Here is a 7,057-nt window from a genome sequence, read left to right as displayed (position 1 = left end):
CTTTATAACTGCCTCTAAACAATTAGCGCTGAAGTCTTTTTAACTCTTTCATCACTGTGAAGAGATTATGACCTTAGTCTTTGTCTTGGTTACATACTTAATTCACATTGCACTCTTGGGAATCACTGGTGGTATTAACATCAGGAGACCATTTTATTTTTCTGGTGCAAACAGCAAGATGTTCATAGGTCCACAGAGGGTAGTTTGGGAAGCAGATGTTGGAGATGGGGTGTTATTTGTTTGTATCAAAACACTTTTCTCATCTATGCTGCTTATAATAGTGTTGCAGCAAACACAGGGTTGATAAGGAGTGTGTGAAGAGCTGAGTAATTCTTAAAGCCTTTCTTCTGCTTGAAAAAGTTAATAACTACTTCAGGTATGCACAGATTCTGCAAAGAATGTCTCTGTACAGGAACTATACATCTCTGAGTCTTGAGCTGCTCCTTTTCAAATTCAGGACAGTTGGAGCAGGAGAAGTGGGTAGGCAAGTAACAGCACTAGTCAGTGTAATCCTTCTAAGTATTCTGCACCAACATAAAGATCCCTTTGCAATGTCTACACATAACCAACCTGATAATTTAAGTAGTCCTGAAAAAACCAAAATTTTCAGGCCTTGCCTCACCTTGAAATTAGTTTCCATTCAGCGATGAGTTGTCAATAATAAATACACCAACAGTTGTATCCATGCTTGGGCTTGTAAGGCTTGGTTGGTTTAACATAATCAGCACAAGTGTCTTTATCTATTCCAATTGGTCTCATAAGAGGGGGGAATTTCTAAGCAGGGAGAAAAAAGCCTAAATATTCCTAGATAGAGAGCACATGTCTAAATGCTATTTAGATACAGCAGGACAGGATGGTAACAGAACATGTTTTAATATAAGCCAATAGTACTTCCAAAGCATGTATTTGAATACTTTCCTGGAAGAAAACTAGTTAGAGATTCCAATGGCGTTTGCATGAGTGATGTTTGCTTAAATAAATGTTTGCATTTATTTAAAGACAAAGAGTGGGTGTTTTTTTGTTTCCAATTGTTTGTATTAATGTTCAGCCATAGCTAAGCCAGTTTCTTCGATAATATTCCAATGGCCTCAATCTCTACAGCATAAAGACTTAACTAAACAATAAATGGGACTGTTCACTCTTAGCTGCTATGGCTGATTAGTAAGGTTGTGTTCCTTGAGGAGTTCCTGGCTAAGGAACAGTCCTAATGAAGTACTGTCATGGCTCCCATTATAGTAATTAAACTCTGAAAATTACCAAAAATGGCAAATGTCTAATGTGGTTCAGAAAACAGCTGGTAACAATATTGCTCTGTGGCGCCATTTGGTGACAGCAGTGAGGGCCCTATTCTGTCATCAGTGATCTGGTGTGATTACAATGGGATCATAAGCATCAAGGGAAATTTATCCCAAAGTACTAATGTGGTGCAGGTGAACAAAACTGTTCCCAAGTCAATAAACAACATTGGGTTTTTTCCCCTGTTTTTTTTTTACAAGAACAGGGGATCAGCCACTCATTTGGGCCACCTGCAGTAATGAAATGGACTTGTCATTTAATGCTATTTGCAAACTTATTGAGCTCAGTCATAATCTAGTGAGATTTCTTCCCCTGCTGCTTCCTCCTGGAGAATTGGCCCAGTGTGCTGAGTGGGAAGAGTTACATCTACATGCAAGACTGTCTTTCTTTGGTCAGCATTTTCCTGAATGCAAAGTGCAGGTAAGTCAGCATGGCCACTCCTGAAACACAGAACTCAGGAAGAAGCAGGCAGGAAGGTAACACTCAGCAACAGCCCCAGGCCATTCACACATGCTTCTTAATAAAAAAAAAAAGTGCTTTTAAAAACTTCATCAACCATGATAATCTCGATGAAATGGTCTTCAGCTCCTTCAGGAATTGAAGAGGATCCCCCCTCTTTTCAAGGATATGATCTCTTAAGTAATCTTTTCAAAGATATGGTCTCTTAATCAGTGAAAGGAAATGATCCCTTAAATCAATAAAACCACTGGAAATAGACAAAGTAACATGATCCACAGTAACAGAACAGCACCACTTCAATTTCACAATCAAGCGTGCTGAAAAAAATGCCTGGTTTTTCATTCAGAAAAAATGGGGGGTTATAAACAACAAAAAAAAAAGTTGAGGAATCTACTTTTAAATTAAAATATCTCTTCTACAAATGCAAAGACAATGTGTTTAGCATCCAGTTGGAAAATCTGTATAAATATTTTCCTGGTGTATCTACCCTGCCCTTCCTAGAGATGAATGACAAAATGTTCAGTTCTACTCTAAACAGTGAGAACTGTCATTCTAAAGTAAGCGGGCCAAATAAATCCTGGATTTACAACAGGTTATGTTATTTCATGCTTAGTGAACTGGTCTTTCACCAGCAGAAGGTCTGCAGTAGATAGGTCACAACAGCCTAGCCTCTTGCCCTCTTGCCTACTGTGACTTAGACTGGAGCTGAAGGGCACACAGGGGGACAAGCTGTAGGGCACTGATAACAGAGGAGTCATGCTGTGGCCATGCTATTCAGTTCTCTGTATTATGTTCTAAAACTACTTGTAAGTTAGATATAGTCCAAATATTCATTAAAAATTAGGTGAGAAGCTATTTGGACAAAAATTATTTTTAAAATACAGTCTTCCAGGCTAACATGGAATGGAAACCAAGTTCTTATACAGCTTTTGCATTTTAGTTCTCTTTGGTTCTAGCTTCCTTTCTGGAAGCACATTTCTTAAAACACTGGCCACAGAATCATTTGTCTCTTTGTGCCTGGGAACAATGCAGTTTTCACTGACTATTTTTCATTTCTGTTTATTTGCACAAAATGTTTCTCCCCATGTGATAAACCATGTTATTTTGCTGCACAGTCCTAAACCTGAAACACTTTCAATGGAGTTCCCTTGGGGACAGAGGAATGGAGCCTTAGAATCACTAATTGTGTTTCTAAATATGTCTCACAGTAGCCTAGCAGGCTGTAAAGAATTCCAATATCTATAAGGAAGAACTGGACAAAAATAAAATCTTATTGACAAAAGCCAATACATGGCTAATACAGATGAATGATGGAAATCTGCCAATAATGGCAATGTCATTTCCTTCTCAGCTGTTCTTGGGGGCAATGCTCAAATTGTTTTTCTCATTGACCCCTTTCAGGAAAACAAAATCCTTTCCTGCCCAATATTTATTGACCAAATTTAGAATGAGACAGAATGAAATTATATTGACATAGGTTAGCCTGTAGGGTTTAATTAACACCACTGAGAAGTCTGATGCCCAGAAGGCACAGCTGCTTTCATATGGCATAAGCTGGTAGAGCCAAAGCCAGGAAGAGAGCCAAAGTGCCAGTGATGAATTCTGCATCTGTGAGAGCAGGGCTGCTGGAGACCTCCAGGAGTTAATCTGTAGGGTTTGTATGTGCTCCTTGCCAGAAGATACCATATGGCCCACAGCCTTGTGGAGTAATATCTCGAGTTAGAATCAAAGTGAAAAGAACCAGGCAGGGAATATTGATGAATCAGTCTTTTGTGTTCTACAGAGAACAAAGGAAGGCTCCAGCCTGCTTCACTGTACATCAGGTATGCACATACACACGAGAATCATCTATTCTCATCCTTCCTACTGCTTTGATATCCAACCCCTGACTAGACAGTTCAAGTAACCCACCCAAGTCAAGGGTTTGATTGCCAGCAAAAGATGCATTTACTGATAACTCTGTGATACAGAGAAGTGTGTAGTAGGTTATACTGTTCCCTTCTGAAGCATCCTGGTGGTCAGATCTTAATCTGAAGAGCTTTTCAGGAGAAGTCCAATGAGGACTGAGAAATGCTTTTGGATAGCAAAAAGAAGAGCTGCTTGCTCCCTACCTTCCAGAGATACTTTTTTACCCTTACATGTTCTTTTGTCACTTTCTTTGTCCTCATTTTAGAGAGTACAAGACAGATGTCACAGGGCAGCCTTTCTCCAGAGAGCAGGGACTAGAATGAAGCAATACAGCCAGGTGAAATTGCTCAAGCTCATCCCATGGAGTTCACTGGTTCGGTCTCAAAAACATAATTAAGTGGCATGAAAGGTACCTGAGCCAGTTCTGAACAAGGCAGCTGAGGCACCAAAAACTGTTTAAAAGCCCTGCTTGAGCCTGCAATAGTCAAAGAAAGTGGAACAGACTGAAAAGGGACAGCAGTGTGCAAAGAAAAAGGGAAAAAGGCTGGAGAAACCTGGCCAGCAACTAGCATCCCTTGTGAGCTCTCCATAAAGTGTCTTCATGCAGAAGTTAAATTGTTTGTCCGAGTTTCATTTATGCATGTGCACTAGTGGGCTACTGTCAGGGAGGGGAGCTTTGGTGGTCTAAATGCTCTTTCTGAAAGAGTAATATGGCCACTAAGAGGAAATTGCAAACTAATCACAGAAAAGAACTGTAAAAGGCCCTTAAGCAAACTGTAAAAGCTGTATAATGTTCACACATGCAGCTGGCCTGTGCTGCTGCATGACCACCACAGCACACACAAAATCCATCACTGTAAGAAACATCCCCTCCCTCTCATAACTGACAACAGAAGATGCTCCTATGTGACCAATTCCCCTTCTGTAGGAAGGGTTCACACTCTTTGCAGGTATTCTTTTCTATGTAGAGATTGTCAATTTTGCAGTAGCCACTCCCTGAAGGAGTTTCTGGGCTGGCCAGATTCTGCAGCCAGGATATTAGTCAACTCACATTTTCATTTCTTGGTAGCCATGACTGGACTTCAGCTATATTATATATAATATATGCTATACAGCACATAATATGTACTGTGTACCTTATATATATATGTATCTTAGCTTGATGTTTGAAATTATCATGGCAATAAAAAGATATGAGGCATCTAAGACCAGATGAAGATCCAAATAGTCAATTACGTTTTCAGGCCTGTAAGAATCCTTTAAAATATGGTTTTAGATTTGAGCTTCGTAACAAGTGAAGCCTGTTTGTACCTGGAACTGTGAAGTTCTGTTTGGCATAAAAAGTGAAGGAAATTTTGATATCATTTATTTTTTCACTGGGACTAGGCTAGATGAGTCTTCTGCTGCTGCTTCAGCATCAGAACACCTAGGACTGGAGAGGCAGAAGCTGACAGGATCAATTTGACAATGCTTAATGAGAGGACATTTCTCACTCAGCCACTGGATTTTGACAGCTTATTTTGAAATCTTGCAGTGTTTGCATAAGACAAACAACAAAGAGTATTCACAAGTTAAGCTGACATTATCTATCCAAGTTTTTAACTGTGAAGAGCTTCAGTACTGAGGAAATATTTTACTCTTTAGATCTTTTTACTTTAAAATTGTTGAGCCTGTTTATTCTCCTAATTACCCTGTCAAATAGTCTGGGGTTTATATTTCCATTTCTGTTAAAAAACTTCTGATTCTAGTTCTGAAACAGAACTTTCCACATATGTGGGGAAAGGCATGGCCCATCCGATGAACTGTGAAATTGGCAATGTGAAAGGAAACAGATGAAGTAATATTTTTCTGTGCAAATTTGCTTAAACAAGACTAAACTCACTGGCCTAAGTAATTAGTAGAAGATAAATGCAACAAAGATAGCTGCAGTATTTCCAGATGAAAACATCAAGCTAGTGCTTGACTTGATGAGACTCATCTGATATACAGTGATTATGTCTTTTCTAATTATCACAGTTCTCTTTTCCTTATTGTTCTAACAAAACTGTTGAAAGAACTTCATTTTAAGTCTGGAATCCATAGAATTCAAAATACAAATTTCAATCTTAAATGAAGTTAACATAATTAATGGTAATTTTTTAAGTTTCCTTTAAATTATGGTGGGACCTGACTCTCACAGGATCAGTAACTTTTGTTTTTCAGTAACTATTGTCTGGAATAAAAAAATGTAAAGGAAATCAATTGAAGTGATTTGAGCACTGGAGGTTCAGAATTCCCATAAAGCATGTGTAAGGTTGTCAGAGTGGTCACACTGGGTACATACACACAACTGGTGTTATTAAAGTTTTATACTTGCATGTCATCTTACCCAAGAACAGACTTCCAAAATAGCTTAGCTTCCATTTAGGCCCAAAAAAATACAGAGTCAAGTATTTTTTGGTCCATTTCAAGTACTGAGGTGGTTTTGAAGCCTTATTTTCACAGCTTTCCTGAAGCCTAAAGTGTGCAAGAGTGAGGTTCTGATTATGGTGCTGATTCTGACCTGCCAAAGATATTTGGAGAATTCCCAGCTAGCTCTCTGCCAGGCAATACTCAAGTGGATCTGAGAAAGATCCCTCAGCACAGCTCCCAAAACACAGTGTGGGTGACACTGCACAAGTTTTTGACTTGTTCCTTCAGGGGAGAAAAGCTAATGGCTGCCAAGTGCCCTCAAGCCCTGTGTCCAGCTGGCAACATGTATCTGCAGGTTCATGTGCTGAAGACACCACACCAGTTGGCTCAGAATCAGCTCTTACACCATTACAGACACCCCAAAATTTGAATATGCAAAAGAGTAACCTCATTGCAGGGCTACAGGGGTGCCAAACATCATCCAGAGGAGACCCACGTCCCAGTCTAAGGCAGTGTGGATGCTGAGGGACTTGCCTTCAGCTAGGTGGACTTGGCCAAGGGTGCCAAGAACCACACTCACTGAATTGTGTGACTGTGCCCTCAGCATACAGTCTGAATGCTAATGAGCTGCAGCTCTCAGAACTGCAGCCCTCTTCATGGCTTGAGGACACATTAAAGTGTGCTTTCAAGTTGCTGCCAAAACTTGTAGACCACCTGCAGAACCACAGCAGCTGAATCAGAAAGCATGACAAAACAGCTAAGTTAAAGTTGCATCTTCAGTTTTGGAGTTTTGTACAGTTTAACTGCTTTTATTTTCAAGCTTATTCCTCATTTAGATGGTGAAGCATTCTACAGCAAAGAGAATTGTTTTAGTTGTTTGGAAAACAACCGCCCTACCAGGTGTAACCTAAAAGTAGAACTACATAATATAAACTATTTCTAGTAGCACCTTGATACCTTGTTTAAAGGATAAGATTCTGCACCAATGCTACATTTGTTCTGC

The 7,057-nt window shown here is 39.6% G+C and overlaps 1 long non-coding RNA gene across 1 annotated transcript; it reads left to right on the top strand.

Annotated features, from left to right (window-relative positions):
- The first annotated feature begins 2,383 nt into the window (after positions 1 to 2,383).
- Positions 2,384 to 6,821, top strand: LOC137469111 (uncharacterized). The gene is made up of 3 exons (XR_010996344.1): positions 2,384 to 2,575; positions 3,552 to 3,578; positions 6,343 to 6,821. It is a non-coding gene; the product is annotated as an uncharacterized lncRNA (long non-coding RNA).
- Positions 6,822 to 7,057: the final 236 nt, after the last annotated feature.

This window comes from Anomalospiza imberbis, chromosome 2 (assembly GCF_031753505.1).
Source record: "Anomalospiza imberbis isolate Cuckoo-Finch-1a 21T00152 chromosome 2, ASM3175350v1, whole genome shotgun sequence".
Classification (NCBI taxonomy): domain Eukaryota; kingdom Metazoa; phylum Chordata; class Aves; order Passeriformes; family Viduidae; genus Anomalospiza; species Anomalospiza imberbis.
The sequence above is the reverse complement of the archived record's forward strand: the minus strand, read 5'-3'. Positions and strand labels throughout refer to the sequence as shown.